The 21,221-nt window shown below is 45.4% G+C and overlaps 1 protein-coding gene across 5 annotated transcripts in view; it reads right to left on the reverse strand.

Moving 5' to 3' along the window:
- The window catches only part of LOC106903351 (guanine nucleotide-binding protein G(q) subunit alpha-like), a 50,221-nt gene that overhangs the window by 19,168 nt on the left and 9,832 nt on the right, over window positions 1-21,221 (reverse strand). The window lies entirely within an intron of this gene.

The following is a 21,221-nucleotide window of genomic DNA, read 5'->3' on the forward strand; positions in this document are numbered from 1 at the left end:
CGACCCTAGAACACATTAGCATTCAGGGGAGTTCCTGAATAATTCAATAAGTGTGGTTTGCAGGTTCTGTGGCTTTAGTCGGTTCAGATCCTGCTTAGACATTTAAGCCTCTAATGACATTACAAAGAAAATCATAACAATGAGGCTTACACTCTTACAAAACCCATCATAAACCTGGAAAGGTGAGCCGATTCCAAGCCGCCTCTGGCCATTCACAAATCACAGATAACGCAATGTCCACCTTCGACATCAGTACTGAAGATAAAAATCGGTCTGAAGTCTTCCCATCCTGTTCTTTTAAAACAATAACGGTGGATGCGTTCAGTGTAATGGCAGAACAAGCCCTTCAAATTTTATTTTTATGTTTGATCTTCTCATCAGAAATGATTCAAGTCTTGCAATTCTGGACCTCACTGGTTGCATAAACCACACATCATCTACATCACTCACTCAAGCCTCAAAGCTGGCTTGTGCCTACACAAGTCAGACGATGCGGGTTTACAACTACGTCGCTAACAGAGAAGGTAACCGTCAGGCTCACCTCAACCCCTCGGTCACGTTGGGCCTTTCACAGAACACATGAAAGTGGCTAAACAAAGCCTTAATCTCAGCTTCAAGAGTTTTGTAAAAGGGAATAAGGACATGCCTCTATTAAAACGGACCATTTTAAAAAGAAAAAAAATTGTTTATTATGGTCTACTGGTATTTTAAGCACCTCCAGCAAATCAAACATTCCGTCTTTAATTTCACAAAATATGGTGCGAAAACATTTACCGTATTTTCCGCACTATAAGACGCACCTAAAAACCTTCAATTTCCTCAAAAGCCGACAGTGCGCCTTATAATCCGGTGCGCCTTATATATGGACCAATATTGAGCCACAACAGGTCCAGCAACGGACCTTACCACAGGGGCCGCGTTTCATTGGCTAATGCCCATTTTAGGTCACAGTGCAGCTACCACGTGCGTGACCGTCTCACAAACACAAGCTACAGTAGTAAACATATGCTAATGTACATTCAAAACCATGAATGCCGACTTACCCAGCCTTGCAAGAACAATAGGCATCAGTGATCTTGTCCACAGCTATATTTATGCTGAGGGTGTGAGGATCTGCTGTTTTCCTCATCTATCGGTAGCTTTTAGCTGTGACGCGCACAATGTTGGAGGCATCCAGTGGCTCAAACACCTTGATGTCGTCCAAAAAAGATGACATGAACTTGTTGGTTCCCCTGTCCATTGTCGTGGCTGATATGTTGTGAAAATCCGGCAGAAATGCTACGCTAATTAACTCGGATCGAAATGAAAGACGTCATGTTTACACAGACATGCAGTAGGCTGCTTACGTAGTTGGTCCACTACGGTAAGCAGCCGCCAACTTCTTTTTCCCCCGTAGAAGAAGTAGTGCGCGGTGCATGCTGGGATAGTTGTCAGAACACTGGTTTGTTAATAAAGTTTGATAATACATTTAAAGGGGGGGAGGGGCAGGGGAAGAGAGACAGAGACTGTAGCGGCAGCGTGTCGGTTGGTCTGTGTTACCCAGAAAGCAGTTGGGCATAATATCGCAACACCAACACCATGAGTGAAACAACGACTGGGCCAGCCTACTATATAAAGTACTCGGGGACCATTTCTTTATTAATGTGGATGTGTAATAATAGAGTATGAAGCGTCTATTCTATGCGCCTTATAATGCGGTGCGCCTAATGTATGAAAAAAGTCCTAAAATAGGCCATTCATTGAAGGTGCGCCTTATAATCCGGTGCGCCTTATAGTGCGGAAAATACGGTACCTTCCCGTCAGACCAACGACTAAATTGAGTGACATGCTGACAGACAGTTTCACCAGTACAATAAATTCTATGCAACACACCCAACAATCGGAAAGGTTATAATAAAGATGTTCATTTTACAAAGACTCATCAGATACTGGAATAACTGGTTTTGACTGTCGGATGTAGTGAAACCAGTGGCACCATTCATCTTACGGGGCTTGAAAAAACAGACAGAATAGACACAAAATAAAAATTACTTAGGAAAGGACAGATTAAATTTAGCCAATGCATAATTATACATGTGAGGACTTACTAAAGTATCCTCTCCTCAAATACCTTTGAGGAGAGCTGAGCTACGAGGAGGAATCCCTGCGATGTCCAAAAATACTGCTGTACAAACAAACTCTCCAGAGTTTCTTTTGGGTCATTTTTATCTTTTCAGTGTGGACTGTTCAGCTCCACCGTCTGCAGTTTTGTTATTTCAACAAAAGCCAACCGTGTTTGCCGTTGCCTTGGAAGCAGCCAACATGGAGGCAAACAAATATGGCCAACTTGAGGCTTATCTGCTTATTTCACTGCAAGATTTGCTAAGAGAAGCCATAATGGGCGTAGGCAGCTCCATGCATGAGACAACTTTGGGTGTTGCCAAAAACAAATACTTATTAACCCAGATAATGCTAACCGGTTTAGGCAACGCGAGACCAACCTCATGCTTGTTTTGCATGTCTTAATTCAAAATCTTAATATTTTAATCATCAGTCCTGCCTCTGCCTGTCATTTGCATGGACTGATTGCAGCCCTGATGTGAACTGAAGAGGTGTGGAGATGAGATTTAACGTCTTAGCTTGATCAAATTCAACCATTATCTTTAAAATCCCAACTTTTGTCAAACAATCTTCTAAAAATGAAAGTCTTGACTTAAAGCCATTTTAAAATTGGATGTTGATCTTTGTTCTCAAGTCTCTTAATCCTTAAGCAAATCTAAACATACAATTAAAGTATGGGTAAAATATTGTATCTTTCAAAGTTTTTAAACTTGCAAAATTAATTTCAGGTTATATTTTTAAAGAAAAATGTGATAACCAAATAATAATAATAAAAAAAAACACTCAGTCAAGCATGACTAAGAATATTCTCACATCTGATCCTGCATCAACGTTTGTGCTTGTGATACCAAGTACATATTTGAAATAGATTCTTAGGTCACATTGCATTTTGTGCAAATACAAGTTACATGATATACCAGCATGAGTTGTCATTACCCACATGTTCTGTATCTACCTAACCTTGCTAGCAATATCTGGGAAGAGAAACTGGTAGAGGCGGGTTGTGCTGCCAAGAAGAGCCAGCAGATGATCTGTTCCTCTATTAAAACAAAGAACTAAATGAAAAGAAAACGGATATGAATCACAAACAGAGATGCATTGATCAGAATTTTGTGGCCGGTTGACAATTGGTTTCTTGTTATGCTTAGATCTTATGATTTCTAATTTGCAAAGAGATTATGAACAGTATTTAAAATATCTTCCTAGGCCTTCTTTAAAGCAGCAGTAAGAGAGCTGCTCCTCCTCTTCATGAGTACTAACTAGAAACAACCAATCAGAACCAGGAGGAGGGTCTTAGCGCCATCATGCTTATGCCTTCCTCCTGGTTCTGACTGGTTGGTTTCTGAACAGGCAGTTTCTTTCAGAGTACAGAGCAGAAGGCTGCCCTTCCGACTGCTCCACTCTTCACCACACCAAAGGGGAACGACAACATGTTGCTGGAATAACAGCTGGAATAATTGCCTTCCCCTAAAACTTCAAACAAAACCACCAGTGTTTCTTACAGGTAGCAGATGAGCTTCTCACTCTGCTGCATCAAACCAGAACTAGAGAGCTCTAACCACAACGCCACATAAAGAGCTTCCAGTTTAACTCAGAACAAAGCAACAAACAAAGCAACAGTGTCAGAGTTGCAAACGTTTTACTGACAAACCACATACTAGTACATTTCAAAAAGTATTGTGTAAACGTGCAATAATTGATTTCTTGCCAGTCATTTTAAAAAAGTGAAAGTCGTCATGTAGGGCAGTGTTTCCCAAACCTGGTCCTCTAGGAACATCGTCCTGCATGTTTTAGATGTTTTCCTGCTTAAATGCGCCTGATTCATCTGACTGCAGCTCAGCAAAAACCTGTTAAATGAAATCACCTGAGCTGAAGCAAAGAAACACCTGACGTGTGTCAAACTCAAGGCCCCTGGGCCAAATCCGGCCCAAAAGAGCTTTTTATTATCGTTTACTGCCAAATTAAATCAGTCGCTCCAGTTTCTTGAGAATTATTGTTGAGATTCATGAGGAATCAACAAATCCCCACACTTTATTGCACTAATAATTGGAAGCTTACTGCAGATTTTTCTCAAAAATTGTCAAAAACGTTTTTACTTGCAAGTAATAAAAAGTTGCATTTATCGTCATAAATAAGAGGGAATATTTCCAAATTACTACCACAAACACTTATTGCAAAAATCACAAAAAGTACCACGAAATCCTGGCGGGTCTGGAAATATTTCAATAATATTTAATTTTAAGAATGTATTGATATTTTAACAGTTTGGTCAACAGGTTTTAATGCCTTCTGGCACAACCATAGCCTTTATTCGGTCTCAGTTGTACTTACTGACATGACTGGCAAGAAATATTAAATATTACATTTTTTCTAGATGTACAAGTATTTGATTAAAACTTCAATGCTAATTTTAATGCTGCCACCAGAAGCAGTGAAACAACCAAAACAGAGTCAAACTAAATGCAAGACAGTAGTTGTTGGCGATCCAATACGCAAAGCCAGTAAATAATAAAGCTACATAGAGCATGTAGGTCTACTCAAAGGATAAAAGGCGACCATAATAGCTTCCAAATGAAGTGAGACAACCACAGCTCACTAACACTATGAGAAGCAGGAAATAAAAATTAAAGCTCCGCGGAGCCTCAAGCGGCCCTCGCAGCCAAGCGCCGCTCAAGCCTATAGCCACCGCGTATGTTCCAGCACCACCTCCCCCCAGCCACCGCCTCCCCTCAGCACCACCTCCCCCCAGCCACTGCCTCCCCTCAGCACCATGTCACCCCAGCCACCGCCTACCCCCAGCCACCGCCTTGCTCTCAAGGAGCTGCCAAACCCGCCCTGAAGATAGTCACCTGTCATGTTCGACATTGCTCCCAGACAATGCACAAAAATCTGGTGTAGATCAGCTGATATCGCAAGGAGACACAGGTGTTTGATTAACCTGGGTGCGCAGTGGAGTCAAATTGCAATTAAACTCTATTGGGCTCCTTAGAGGTTCACAAGTGTCACTCATAAAAAGTCTGGAGCAAATGGGATGATGCGTGTGTGAATAAGAGATGATCGTTTGCATATGGCGAGGGACTGCCATCTGGCCACGCCTCCACGGGTCAGTAGGCATTTACAGAGTTCATCTTCATGTCATTTTATGTCAGTCTGCAAAGCATGAAACCCATATGACTTAGAGAGTAAAAGTCAGACATACAGTAGAAAAAACAGGTGACTTCCTGTCGGAAGTGGGCGTGGCTAAGGTGATGTCATCAATCGACCACCTAACTGTGATGAGGTCTGGTCTATAATGAGACATAGAAAGTCTGATGCAGCTCTGACCTGGCATTTGGAAGTTATTTCACATTCATGTTTCATGGTGTATAGTCAAAGTTTGGGACTTAGCCACGCCCCCACGGGTCAGTAGAGTTCATCATGGGAGAGTTCATCATCATGTCATTTCATGTCAGCCTGCACAGGATGAAACCCATAAGAATTAGAGAGTAAAAGTAAGACATACAATTGAAGAAAGAGGTTACTTCTTGTCGGAAGTGGGCGGGGCTAAGGTGATGTCATCAATCGACCACCTAACTGTGATGAGGGCTGGTCTATAATGAGACATAGAAAGTCTGATGCATCTGTGACCTGGCATTAGGAAGTAATTTCACATTCATGTTTCATGATGTATATTCAAAGTTTGGGACTTAGCCACGCCCCCACGGGTCAGTAGAGTTCATCACGGCAGAGTTCATCATCATGTCATTTCATGTCAGCCTGCACAGGATGAAACCCATAAGAATTAGAGAGTAAAAGTAAGACATACAATTGAAGAAAGAGGTTACTTCCTGTCGGAAGTGGGCGGGGCTAGGGTGATGTCATCAATCGACCACCTAACTATGATGAAGGCTGGTCTATAATGAGACATAGAAAGTCTGATGCAGCTGTGACCTGGCATTTGGAAGTTATTTCACATTCATGTTTCATGGTGTATAGTCAAAGTTTGGGACTTAGCCACGCCCCCACGGGTCAGTCGAGTTCATCATGGGAGAGTTCATCATCATATCATGTCATGTCAGCCTACACCGGATGAAACCCATATGACTTAGAGAGTAAAAGTAAGACATACAATAGAAAAAACAGGTGACTTCCTGTCGGAAGTGGGCGGGGTTAAGGTGATGTCATCAACTGACCATCTCAATGTGATGAGGGGTGGTCTGTAGTCAGATATAGGAAGTCTGATGCAGCTGTGACCTTCTATGTGGAAGTTATTGCATCTTGATGTTTCATGGCGAATAGTCAAAGTTTGGGACTTAGCCACGCCCACATGCTTTGACGTAGAAAAATTCCTACGATAACTTTTCATCTTTAATGTCTCAAGTCTCTGCTGACTGAGTTTGAAGTCTCTATCTCAAAAGCTGCAGGAGGAGATAGATCAGATGCGATGTCTATGAAAAAGAGGAAATGGCTGATTTTGATCCAAAATGGCCGACTTCCTGTTGGGTTTGCACCATGGCTCCAAGAGACTTTTTTGTAGGTCCTGACATGATACACATGTGTACCAAGTTTCATAATTCTAGGTTAAAGCATGGCTTGGGGCTGATCATTTAAAAATTTCTAGGGGGCGCTGTAGAGAAATTAGGCCACGCCCATCAACGACTGTTATGGATTCCTGTTCGGGGATGGATAAGGATGCATCCTAGTGAGTTTGGTGCAGCTGGGCTGAACGATGTGGAATCTAGAGCCAAACGTATGGCGGCGGCGTTACCTCTGCTTCGCCGCGGTCCCACGGCCACGCCCTCTACAGAAGACTCTTGGCGCTTTAAAGCAAGTGAGACTAACATGTTATCTGTCATCCAACACAGAATTATGTTGATTAGGTGCAGTGAGCCAGAAAGGCAGCTTTCCATGGAAAAAAAAGCACTTCCTGTTCTGAGGGGGCGGGGCTTAGATGACGTCAGACTATGACAACATAGGATCGTAGGGGACCCTACCAGGATCACTCATGTCAAGTTTGGTGCAGCTGGCCTCAAAATTGTGGAATCCACAGCCAAACGTAAGGACACGGCGTTTAGGGTCACTTCGCCACGCCGCCACGCCCACCTGCTGGATTCAAATGAGCTTGGCTTGGAATCCTCAACACACCAACATGTTTTCTGTCTGTGGACACAGTTTCACCTCGATTAGGTCAAAGGGGTCAGATAGCGACCGTTCAGCGTAAAAAATGACACTTCCTGTTCTCAGGGGGCGTGGCCTAAGTGACGTCATCATTTGACCGTTGGGTATTGTAGAGCATCCCATGATGATCAATCACTGAAAGTTTGGTGCTTCTATGAGTTTTTTTCAAAGAGTTATAACAGTTTGATGTTTCATGGCGAATCGGTGACCTTTGACCCCCGGAAAGACCCCTTCAGCAAGCCCGAAAACGCAAACCTACGATAACTTTGGATCGGCCATGCCTTATGAACGATCTGACCGAGTTTCAAGCCGATCGATCGAAATCCCTAGGACAAGTTCGATCAAATGCGAACCCTGCAAACGCCCAAAATCGGTTCAAAATCGGAACTTTAATCCAAAATGGCCGACAATCTGTGATACTTGCACTATGACATTAATTGTAAATTCTCAGTGTTTTGGGGAGCTGTACAAGTGTACCAAGTTTCAAGTCTCTACGATGAAGCAAGTGAATAGGAAAGGGTCTTTTGAAAGTTGCTAGGTGGCGCCCTTTAGCCGTTTCTTGTGCGATTTTTCCGAGGACCTTAAAATACGTAAATTTTCACCGGGCTCTATGCCCCCGCCAAGTTTGGTGAGTTTTTGAATATGATAAAGCCCCCAAAAAGCCAATTCATTTGGCACAAGAACTATAATTAAAGCTCCGCGGAGCCTCAAGCGGCCCTCGCAGCCAAGCGCCGCTCAAGCCTATAGCCACCGCGGATGTTCCAGCACCGCCTCCCGCCGGCCACCGCCGACGCTCGCGCGCCATCCTCCACGCGATCCGCTTCGATGTCTTCGGCAGCGTTCCCTGGCCATGCAGCCAAAATCTGGAGCAGATTGGGCCATGTGGCAAGGAGATACAGCTGTCGATTTACCTAGGGGGCGCAGTGGAGTCAAATTGCAATTAAACTCTATTGGGCTCCTTAGAGGTTCACTAGTGTCACTCATAAAAAGTCTGGAGCAAATGGGATGATGCGTGTGTTAATAAGAGACAATCGTTTGCATATGGCGAGGGTCAGCCATTTTGCCACGCCCCCACGGGTCAGTAGGCATTGACAGAGTTCATCTTCATGGCATTTTATGTCAGTCTGCACAGGATGAAACCCATATGACTGAGAGAGTAAAAGTCAGACATACAGTAGAAAAAACAGGTGACTTCCTGTCGGAAGTGGGCGGGGCTAAGGTGATGTCATCAATCGACCACCTAACTGTGATGAGGACTGGTCTATAATGAGACATAGAAAGTCTGATGCAGCTGTGACCTGGCATGTGGAAGTTATTTCACATTCATGTTTCATGGTGAATAGTCAAAGTTTGGGACTAAGCCACGCTTAGTCCCAAACTTACCAGTAGGCATTTACAGAGTTCATAATCATCTCATTTTATGTCAGCCTGCACAGGGTTGGAATCCATGACACACCAACATGACTTAGAGAGTAAAAGTCAGACATACAGTAGAAAAAACAGGTGACTTCCTGTCGGAAGTGTGCGGGGCTAAGGTGATGTCATCAATCGACCACCTAACTGTGATGAGGGGTGGTCTATAATGAGACACAGAAAGTCTGATGCAGCTGTGACCTTATATGTGGATGTTATGTCACTTTGATGCTTAATGGTGAATAGTCAAAGTTTGGGACTTAACCACGCCCACATGCTTTGACATAGAAAAATTCCTACGATAACTTTTCATCTTTAATGTCTCAAGTCTCTGCTGACTGAGTTTGAAGTCTCTATCTCAAAAGCTGCAGGAGGAGATAGATCAGATGCGATGTCTATGAAAAAGAGGAAATGGCTGATTTTGATCCAAAATGGCCGACTTCCTGTTGGGTTTGCACCATGGCTCCAAGAGACTTTTTTGTAGGTCCTGACATGATACACATGTGTACCAAGTTTCATAATTCTAGGTTAAAGCATGGCTTGGGGCTGATCATTTAAAAATTTCTAGGGGGCGCTGTAGAGAAATTAGGCCACGCCCATCAACGACTGTTATGGATTCCTGTTCGGGGATGGATAAGGATGCATCCTAGTGAGTTTGGTGCAGCTGGGCTGAACGATGTGGAATCTAGAGCCAAACGTATGGCGGCGGCGTTACCTCTGCTTCGCCGCGGTCCCACGGCCACGCCCTCTACAGAAGACTCTTGGCGCTTTAAAGCAAGTGACACTAACATGTTATCTGTCATCCAACACAGAATCATGTTGATTAGGTGCAGTGAGCCAGAAAGGCAGCTTTCCATGGAAAAAAAAGCACTTCCTGTTCTGAGGGGGCGGGGCTTAGATGACGTCAGACTATGACAACATAGGATCGTAGGGGACCCTACCAGGATCACTCATGTCAAGTTTGGTGCAGCTGGCCTCAAAATTGTGGAATCCACAGCCAAACGTAAGGACACGGCGTTTAGGGTCACTTCGCCACGCCGCCACGCCCACCTGCTGGATTCAAATGAGCTTGGCTTGGAATCCTCAACACACCAACATGTTTTCTGTCTGTGGACACAGTTTCACCTCGATTAGGTCAAAGGGGTCAGATAGCGACCGTTCAGCGTAAAAAATGACACTTCCTGTTCTCAGGGGGCGTGGCCTAAGTGACGTCATCATTTGACCGTTGGGTATTGTAGAGCATCCCATGATGATCAATCACTGAAAGTTTGGTGCTTCTATGAGTTTTTTTCAAAGAGTTATAACAGTTTGATGTTTCATGGCGAATCGGTGACCTTTGACCCCCGGAAAGACCCCTTCAGCAAGCCCGAAAACGCAAACCTACGATAACTTTGGATCGGCCATGCCTTATGAACGATCTGACCGAGTTTGAAGCCGATCGATCGAAATCCCTAGGACAAGTTCGATCAAATGCGAACCCTGTAAACGGCCAAAATCGGGTCAAAATCGGAACTTCAATCCAAAATGGCCGACAATCTGTGATACTTGCACTATGACATTAATTGTAAATTCAGAGTGTCTTGCGGAGCTCTACAAGTGTACCAAGTTTCAAGTCTCTACGATAAAGTAAGTGAATAGGAAAGGGTCTTTTGAAAGTTGCTAGGTGGCGCCCTTGAGCCGTTTCTTGTGCGATTTTTCTGGGGACCTTAAAATACGTAAATTTTACACGGGCTCTATGCCCCCGCCAAGTTTGGTGAGTTTTTGAATATGAGAAAGCCCCCAAAAAGCCAATTCTTTTGGCACAATAAAAATAATAATAATAAACAGCACGAAAACAATAGGCTCTCGCAGCGCTTAGCTGCTCGGGCCTAATTAAAGCTCCGCGGAGCCTCAAGCGGCCCTCGCAGCCAAGCGCCGCTCAAGCCTATAGCCACCGCGGATGTTCCAGCACCGCCTCCCGCCGGCCACCGCCGACGCTCGCGCGCCGTCCTCCATGCGATCCGCTTCGATGTCTTCGGCAGCGTTCACTGGCCATGCACCCAAAATCTGGAGCAGATTGGGCCATGTGGCAAGGAGATACAGCTGTTTGTTTAACCTAGGGGGCGCAGTGGAGTCAAATTGCAATTAAACTGTATTGGGCTCCTCAGAGGTTCACAAGTTTCAGTCATAAAAAGTCTGGTGCAAATAGGATGATGCGTTTGTGAATAAGAGACGATCGTATGCATATGGCGAGGGACAGCCATTTTGCCACTCCCCCACGGGTCTGTAGGCATTGACAGAGTTCATCATCATCTCATGTTATGTCAGAGTGCACAGGGTTGGAATCCATGACACACCAACATGTTTTAGAGTGTAAAAGTAAGACATACAGTATAAAAAACAGGTGACTTCCTGTCGGAAGTGGGCGGGGCTAAGGTGATGTCATCAATCGACCACCTAACTGTGATGAGGGCTGGTCTATAATGAGACATAGAAAGTCTGATGCATCTGTGACCTGGCATTAGGAAGTAATTTCACATTCATGTTTCATGATATATATTCAAAGTTTGGGACTTAGCCACGCCCCCACGGGTCAGTAGAGTTCATCACGGCAGAGTTCATCATCATTTCATTTCATGTCAGTCTGCACAGGATGAAACCCATAAGAATTAGAGAGAAAAAGTAAGACATACAGTAGAAAAAACAGGTGACTTCCTGTCGGAAGTGGGCGGGGTTAAGGTGATGTCATCAACTGACCATCTCAATGTGATGAGGGGTGGTCTGTAGTCAGATATAGGAAGTCTGATGCAGCTGTGACCTTCTATGTGGAAGTTATTGCATCTTGATGTTTCATGGCGAATAGTCAAAGTTTGGGACTTAGCCACGCCCACATGCTTTGACATAGAAAAATTCCTACGATAACTTTTCATCTTTAATGTCTCAAGTCTCTGCTGACTGAGTTTGAAGTCTCTATCTCAAAAGCTGCAGGAGGAGATAGATCAGATGCGATGTCTATGAAAAAGAGGAAATGGCTGATTTTGATCCAAAATGGCCGACTTCCTGTTGGGTTTGCACCATGGCTCCAAGAGACTTTTTTGTAGGTCCTGACATGATACACATGTGTACCAAGTTTCATAATTCTAGGTTAAAGCATGGCTTGGGGCTGATCATTTAAAAATTTCTAGGGGGCGCTGTAGAGAAATTAGGCCACGCCCATCAACGACTGTTATGGATTCCTGTTCGGGGATGGATAAGGATGCATCCTAGTGAGTTTGGTGCAGCTGGGCTGAACGATGTGGAATCTAGAGCCAAACGTATGGCGGCGGCGTTACCTCTGCTTCGCCGCGGTCCCACGGCCACGCCCTCTACAGAAGACTCTTGGCGCTTTAAAGCAAGTGAGACTAACATGTTATCTGTCATCCAACACAGAATCATGTTGATTAGGTGCAGTGAGCCAGAAAGGCAGCTTTCCATGGAAAAAAAAGCACTTCCTGTTCTGAGAGGGCGGGGCTTAGATGACGTCAGACTATGACGACATAGGATCGTAGGGGACCCTACCAGGATCACTCATGTCAAGTTTGGTGCAGCTGGCCTCAAAATTGTGGAATCCACAGCCAAACGTAAGGACACGGCGTTTAGGGTCACTTCGCCACGCCGCCACGCCCACCTGCTGGATTCAAATGAGCTGGGCTTGGAATCCTCAACACACCAACATGTTTTCTGTCTGTGGACCCAGTTTCACCTTGATTAGGTCAAAGGGGTCAGATAGCGACCGTTCAGCGTAAAAAATGACACTTCCTGTTCTCAGGGGGCGTGGCCTAAGTGACGTCATCATTTGACCGTTGGGTATTGTAGAGCATCCCATGATGATCAATCACTGAAAGTTTGGTGCCTCTATCAGTTTTTTTCAAAGAGTTATAACAGTTTGATGTTTCATGGCGAATCGGTGACCTTTGACCCCCGGAAAGACCCCTTCAGCAAGCCCGAAAACGCAAACCTACGATAACTTTGGATCGGCCATGCCTTATGAACGATCTGACCGAGTTTGAAGCCGATCGATCGAAATCCCTAGGACAAGTTCGATCAAATGCGAACCCTGCAAACGCCCAAAATCGGGTCAAAATCGGAACTTTAATCCAAAATGGCCGACAATCTGTGATACTTGCACTATGACATTAATTGTAAATTCTGAGTGTTTTGGGGAGCTGTACAAGTGTACCAAGTTTCAAGTCTCTACGATAAAGTAAGTGAATAGGAAAGGGTCCTTTGAAAGTTGCTAGGTGGCGCCCTTGAGCCGTTTCTTTTGCGATTTTTGCAACGACCATAAAATACAAAATTTCGCAGCGGGCTCTATGCCCCCGCCAAGTTTGGTGAGTTTTTGAATATGATAAAGCCCCCAAAAAGCCAATTCATTTGGCACAAGAACTATAATTAAAGCTCCGCGGAGCCTCAAGCGGCCCTCGCAGCCAAGCGCCGCTCAAGCCTAGCCACCGCGGATGTTCCAGCACCGCCTCCCCTCAGCACCTCCTACCCCCAGCCACCGCCTCCCCTCAGCACCACCTCCCCCCAGCCACCGCCAACGCTCGCGCGCCGTCCTCCATGCGATCCGCTTTGATGCCTTCGGCAGCATTCCCTGGCGATGCACCCAAAATCTGGAGCAGATTGGGCCATGTGGCAAGGAGATACAGCTGTTTGATTAACATAGGGGGCGCAGTGGAGTCAAATTGCAATTAAAGCTCCGCGGAGCCTCAAGCGGCCCTCGCAGCCAAGCGCCGCTCAAGCCTATAGCCACCGCGGATGTTCCAGCACCGCCTCCCACCGGCCACCGCCGACGCTCGCGCGCCGTCCTCCATGCGATCCGCTTCGATGTCTTCGGCAGCGTTCACTGGCCATGCACCCAAAATCTGGAGCAGATTGGGCCATGTGGCAAGGAGATACAGCTGTTTGATTAACCTAGGGGGCGCAGTGGAGTCAAATTGCAATTAAACTGTATTGGGCTCCTCAGAGGTTCACAAGTGTCACTCATAAAAAGTCAGGTGCAAATAGGATGATGCGTTTGTGAATAAGAGACGATCGTATGCATATGGCGAGGGACAGCCATTTTGCCACTCCCCCACGGGTCAGTAGGCATTGACAGAGTTCATCATCATCTCATGTTATGTCAGTCTGCACAGGGTTGGAATCCATGACACACCAACATGTTTTAGAGTGTAAAAGTAAGACATACAGTAGAAAAAACAGGTGACTTCCTGTCGTAAGTGGGCGGGGCTAAGGTGATGTCATCAATCGACCACATAACTGTGATGAGGGCTTATCTATAATGAGACATAGAAAGTCTGATGCAGCTGTGACCTGGCATTTGGAAGTTAATTCACATTCATGTTTCATGATGTATATTCAAAGTTTGGGACTTAGCCACGCCCCCACGGGTCAGTAGAGTTCATCACGGCAGAGTTCATCATCATTTCATTTCATGTCAGTCTGCACAGGATGAAACCCATAAGAATTAGAGAGAAAAAGTAAGACATACAGTAGAAAAAACAGGTCACTTCCTGTCGGAAGTGGGCGGGGCAAGGGTGATGTCATCAATCGACCACATAACTGTGATGAGGGCTTATCTATAATGAGACATAGAAAGTCTGATGCAGCTCTGACCTGGCATTTGGAAGTTATTTCACATTCATGTTTCATGGTGTATAGTCAAAGTTTGGGACTTAGCCACGCCCCCACGGGTCAGTAGAGTTCATCATGGGAGAGTTCATCATCATGTCATTTCATGTCAGCCTGCACAGGATGAAACCCATAAGAATTAGAGAGTAAAAGTAAGACATACAATAGAAAAAACAGGTGACTTCCTGTCGGAAGTGGGCGGGGTTAAGGTGATGTCATCAACTGACCATCTCAATGTGATGAGGGGTGGTCTGTAGTCAGATATAGGAAGTCTGATGCAGCTGTGACCTTCTATGTGGAAGTTATTGCATCTTGATGTTTCATGGCGAATAGTCAAAGTTTGGGACTTAGCCACGCCCACATGCTTTGACATAGAAAAATTCCTACGATAACTTTTCATCTTTAATGTCTGAAGTCTCTGCTGACTGAGTTTGAAGTCTCTATCTCAAAAGCTGCAGGAGGAGATAGATCAGATGCGATGTCTATGAAAAAGAGGAAATGGCTGATTTTGATCCAAAATGGCCGACTTCCTGTTGGGTTTGCACCATGGCTCCAAGAGACTTTTTTGTAGGTCCTGACATGATACACATGTGTACCAAGTTTCATAATTCTAGGTTAAAGCATGGCTTGGGGCTGATCATTTAAAAATTTCTAGGGGGCGCTGTAGAGAAATTAGGCCACGCCCATCAACGACTGTTATGGATTCCTGTTCGGGGATGGATAAGGATGCATCCTAGTGAGTTTGGTGGAGCTGGGCTGAACGATGTGGAATCTAGAGCCAAACGTATGGCGGCGGCGTTACCTCTGCTTCGCCGCGGTCCCACGGCCACGCCCTCTACAGAAGACTCTTGGCGCTTTAAAGCAAGTGAGACTAACATGTTATCTGTCATCCAACACAGAATCATGTTGATTAGGTGCAGTGAGCCAGAAAGGCAGCTTTCCATGGAAAAAAAAGCACTTCCTGTTCTGATGGGGCGGGGCTTAGATGACGTCAGACTATGACAACATAGGATCGTAGGGGACCCTACCAGGATCACTCATGTCAAGTTTGGTGCAGCTGGCCTCAAAATTGTGGAATCCACAGCCAAACGTAAGGACACGGCGTTTAGGGTCACTTCGCCACGCCGCCACGCCCACCTGCTGGATTCAAATGAGCTTGGCTTGGAATCCTCAACACACCAACATGTTTTCTGTCTGTGGACACAGTTTCACCTCGATTAGGTCAAAGGGGTCAGATAGCGACCGTTCAGCGTAAAAAATGACACTTCCTGTTCTCAGGGGGCGTGGCCTAAGTGACGTCATCATTTGACCGTTGGGTATTGTAGAGCATCCCATGATGATCAATCACTGAAAGTTTGGTGCTTCTATGAGTTTTTTTCAAAGAGTTATAACAGTTTGATGTTTCATGGCGAATCGGTGACCTTTGACCCCCGGAAAGACCCCTTCAGCAAGCCCGAAAACGCAAACCTACGATAACTTTGGATCGGCCATGCCTTATGAACGATCTGACCGAGTTTCAAGCCGATCGATCGAAATCCCTAGGACAAGTTCGATCAAATGCGAACCCTGCAAACGCCCAAAATCGGGTCAAAATCGGAACTTTAATCCAAAATGGCCGACAATCTGTGATACTTGCACTATGACATTAATTGTAAATTCAGAGTGTTTTGGGGAGCTCTACAAGTGTACCAAGTTTCAAGTCTCTACGATAAAGTAAGTGAATAGGAAAGGGTCTTTTGAAAGTTGCTAGGTGGCGCCCTTGAGCCGTTTCTTGTGCGATTTTTCTGGGGACCTTAAAATACGAAATTTTTCACCGGGCTCTATGCCCCCGCCACGTTTGGTGAGTTTTTGAATATGATAAAGCCCCCAAAAAGCCCCCTAAAAAGGGTGGCAGAATCGTAATAATAATTAAAGCTCCGCGGAGCCTCAAGCGGCCCTCGCAGCCAAGCGCCGCTCAAGCCTATAGCCACCGCGGATGTTCCAGCACCGCCTCCCGCCGGCCACCGCCGACGCTCGCGCGCCGTCCTCCACGCGATCCGCTTCGATGCCTTCGGCAGCGTTCCCTGGCCATGCACCCCCAATCTGGAGCAGATTGGGCCATGTGGCAAGGAGATACAGCTGTTTGATTAACCTAGGGGGCGCAGTGGAGTGAAATTGCAATTAAACTCTATTGGGCTCCTTAGAGGTTAACAAGTGTCACTCATAAAAAGTCTGGTGCAAATCGGATGATGCGTCTGTGAATAAGAGACGATCGTATGCATATGGCGAGGGACAGCCATTTTGTCACGCCCCCACGGGTCAGCAGGCCTTTACAGAGTTCATCATCATCTCATTTTATGTCAGTCTGCACAGGGTTGGAATCCATGACACACCAACATGTTTTAGAGTGTAAAAGTAAGACATACAGTAGAAAAAACAGGTCACTTCCTGTCGGAAGTGGGCGGGGCAAGGGTGATGTCATCAATCGACCACATAACTGTGATGAGGGCTTATCTATAATGAGACATAGAAAGTCTGATGCAGCTCTGACCTGGCATTTGGAAGTTATTTCACATTCATGTTTCATGCTGTATAGTCAAAGTTTGGGACTTAGCCACGCCCTCACGGGTCAGTCGAGTTCATCATGGGAGAGTTCATCATCATATCATGTCATGTCAGCCTACACCGGATGAAACCCATATGACTTAGAGAGTAAAAGTAAGACATACAATAGAAAAAACAGGTGACTTCCTGTCGGAAGTGGGCGGGGTTAAGGTGATGTCATCAACTGACCATCTCAATGTGATGAGGGGTGGTCTGTAGTCAGATATAGGAAGTCTGATGCAGCTGTGACCTTCTATGTGGAAGTTATTGCATCTTGATGTTTCATGGCGAATAGTCAAAGTTTGGGACTTAGCCACGCCCACATGCTTTGACATAGAAAAATTCCTACGATAACTTTTCATCTTTAATGTCTCAAGTCTCTGCTGACTGAGTTTGAAGTCTCTATCTCAAAAGCTGCAGGAGGAGATAGATCAGATGCGATGTCTATGAAAAAGAGGAAATGGCTGATTTTGATCCAAAATGGCCGACTTCCTGTTGGGTTTGCACCATGGCTCCAAGAGACTTTTTTGTAGGTCCTGACATGATACACATGTGTACCAAGTTTCATAATTCTAGGTTAAAGCATGGCTTGGGGCTGATCATTTAAAAATTTCTAGGGGGCGCTGTAGATAAATTAGGCCACGCCCATCAACGACTGTTATGGATTCCTGTTCGGGGATGGATAAGGATGCATCCTAGTGAGTTTGGTGCAGCTGGGCTGAACGATGTGGAATCTAGAGCCAAACGTATGGCGGCGGCGTTACCTCTGCTTCGCCGCGGCCCCACGGCCACGCCCTCTACAGAAGACTCTTGGCGCTTTAAAGCAAGTGAGACTAACATGTTATCTGTCATCCAACACAGAATCATGTTGATTAGGTGCAGTGAGCCAGAAAGGCAGCTTTCCATGGAAAAAAAAGCACTTCCTGTTCTGAGGGGGCGGGGCTTAGATGACGTCAGACTATGACAACATAGGATCGTAGGGGACCCTACCAGGATCACTCATGTCAAGTTTGGTGCAGCTGGCCTCAAAATTGTGGAATCCACAGCCAAACGTAAGGACACGGCGTTTAGGGTCACTTCGCCAGGCCGCCACGGCCACCTGCTGGATTCAAATGAGCTTGGCTTGGAATCCTCAACACACCAACATGTTTTCTGTCTGTGGACACAGTTTCACCTCGATTAGGTCAAAGGGGTTAGATAGCGACCGTTCAGCGTAAAAAATGACACTTCCTGTTCTCAGGGGGCGTGGCCTAAGTGACGTCATCATTTGACCGTTGGGTATTGTAGAGCATCCCATGATGATCAATCACTGAAAGTTTGGTGCTTCTATGAGTTTTTTTCAAAGAGTTATAACAGTTTGATGTTTCATGGCGAATCGGTGACCTTTGACCCCCGGAAAGACCCCTTCAGCAAGCCCGAAAACGCAAACCTACGATAACTTTGGATCGGCCATGCCTTATGAACGATCTGACCGAGTTTCAAGCCGATCGATCGAAATCCCTAGGACAAGTTCGATCAAATGCGAACCCTGCAAACGCCCAAAATCGGGTCAAAATCGGAACTTTAATCCAAAATGGCCGACAATCTGTGATACTTGCACTATGACATTAATTGTAAATTCAGAGTGTTTTGGGGAGCTCTACAAGTGTACCAAGTTTCAAGTCTCTACGATAAAGTAAGTGAATAGGAAAGGGTCTTTTGAAAGTTGCTAGGTGGCGCCCTTGAGCCGTTTCTTGTGCGATTTTTCTGGGGACCTTAAAATACGAAATTTTTCACCGGGCTCTATGCCCCCGCCACGTTTGGTGAGTTTTTGAATATGATAAAGCCCCCAAAAAGCCCCCTAAAAAGGGTGGCAGAATCGTAATAATAATAAGAAACAGTACAGGAACAATAGGCTCTCGCAGCGCTTAGCTGCTCGGGCCTAATAAGAAACAGTACAGGAACAATAGGCTCTCGCAGCGCTTAGCTGCTCGGGCCTAATTAAACTGTATTGGGCTTCTTAGAGGTTCACAAGTGTCACTCATAAAAAGTCTGGTGTAAATCGGATGATGCGTTTGTGAATAAGAGACGATCGTATGTATATGGCGAGGGACAGCCATTTTGCCACGTCCCCACGGGTCAGTAGGCATTGACAGAGTTCATCATCATCTCATGTTATGTCAGTGTGCACAGGGTTGGAATCCATGACACACCAACATGTTTTAGAGTGTAAAAGTAAGACATACAGTATAAAAAACAGGTGACTTAATGTCGGAAGTGGGCGGGGCTACGGTGATGTCATCAATCGACCACCTAACTGTGATGAGGGCTGGTCTATAATGAGACATAGAAAGTCTGATGCATCTGTGACCTGGCATTAGGAAGTAATTTCACATTCATGTTTCATGATGTATATTCAAAGTTTGGGACTTAGCCACGCCCCCACGGGTCAGTAGAGTTCATCACGGCAGAGTTCATCTTCATGTCATTTTATGTCAGTCTGCAAAGGATGACACCCATGTGAAATAGAGAGAAAAAGTAAGACATACAGTAGAAAAAACAGGTGACTTCCTGTCTGAAGTGGGCGGGGCTAAGGTGACGTCATCAATCGACCACGTAACTGTGATGAGGGCTTATCTATAATGAGACATAGAAAGTCTGATGCATCTGTGACCTGGCATTAGGAAGTAATTTCACATTAATGTTTCATGATGTATATTCAAAGTTTGGGACTTAGCCACGCCCCCACGGGTCAGTAGAGTTCATCACGTCAGAGTTCATCATCATTTCATTTCATGTCAGTCAGGACAGGATGAAACCCATAAGAATTAGAGAGAAAAAGTAAGACATACAGTAGAAAAAACAGGTGACTTCCTGTCGGAAGTGGGCGGGGCTAATGTTATGTCATCAATCGACCACCTAACTGTCATGATGGCTGGTCTATAATGAGACATAGAAAGTCTGTTGCAGCTGTGACCTGGCATTAGGAAGTTATTTCACATTCATGTTTCATGGTGTATAGTCAAAGTTTGGGACTTAGCCACGCCCCCACGGGTCAGTAGAGTTCATCATGGGAGAGTTCATCATCATTTCATTTCATGTCAGCCTGCACAGGATGAAACCCATAAGAATTAGAGAGTAAAAGTAAGACATACAATTGAAGAAAGAGGTTACTTCCTGTCGGAAGTGGGCGGGGCTAGGGTGATGTCATCAATCGACCACCTAACTATGATGAAGGCTGGTCTATAATGAGACATAGAAAGTCTGATGCAGCTGTGACCTGGCATTTGGAAGTTATTTCACATTCATGTTTCATGCTGTATAGTCAAAGTTTGGGACTTAGCCACGCCCCCACGGGTCAGTCGAGTTCATCATGGGAGAGTTCATCATCATATCATGTCATGTCAGCCTACACCGGATGAAACCCATATGACTTAGAGAGTAAAAGTAAGACATACAATAGAAAAAACAGGTGACTTCCTGTCGGAAGTGGGCGGGGTTAAGGTGATGTCATCAACTGACCATCTCAATGTGATGAGGGGTGGTCTGTAGTCAGATATAGGAAGTCTGATGCAGCTGTGACCTTCTATGTGGAAGTTATTGCATCTTGATGTTTCATGGCGAATAGTCAAAGTTTGGGACTTAGCCACGCCCACATGCTTTGACATAGAAAAATTCCTACGATAACTTTTCATCTTTAATGTCTCAAGTCTCTGCTGACTGAGTTTGAAGTCTCTATCTCAAAAGCTGCAGGAGGAGATAGATCAGATGCGATGTCTATGAAAAAGAGGAAATGGCTGATTTTGATCCAAAATGGCCGACTTCCTGTTGGGTTTGCACCATGGCTCCAAGAGACTTTTTTGTAGGTCCTGACATGATACACATGTGTACCAAGTTTCATAATTCTAGGTTAAAGCATGGCTTGGGGCTGATCATTTAAAAATTTCTAGGGGGCGCTGTAGAGAAATTAGGCCACGCCCATCAACGACTGTTATGGATTCCTGTTCGGGGATGGATAAGGATGCATCCTAGTGAGTTTGGTGCAGCTGGGCTGAACGATGTGGAATCTAGAGCCAAACGTATGGCGGCGGCGTTACCTCTGCTTCGCCGCGGTCCCACGGCCACGCCCTCTACAGAAGACTCTTGGCGCTTTAAAGCAAGTGAGACTAACATGTTATCTGTCATCCAACACAGAATCATGTTGATTAGGTGCAGTGAGCCAGAAAGGCAGCTTTCCATGGAAAAAAAAGCACTTCCTGTTCTGAGGGGGCGGGGCTTAGATGACGTCAGACTATGACAACATAGGATCGTAGGGGACCCTACCAGGATCACTCATGTCA

This window comes from Poecilia mexicana, unplaced genomic scaffold (assembly GCF_051168715.1).
Source record: "Poecilia mexicana isolate PSO_F unplaced genomic scaffold, ASM5116871v1 scaffold_4, whole genome shotgun sequence".
Lineage (NCBI taxonomy): Eukaryota > Metazoa > Chordata > Actinopteri > Cyprinodontiformes > Poeciliidae > Poecilia > Poecilia mexicana.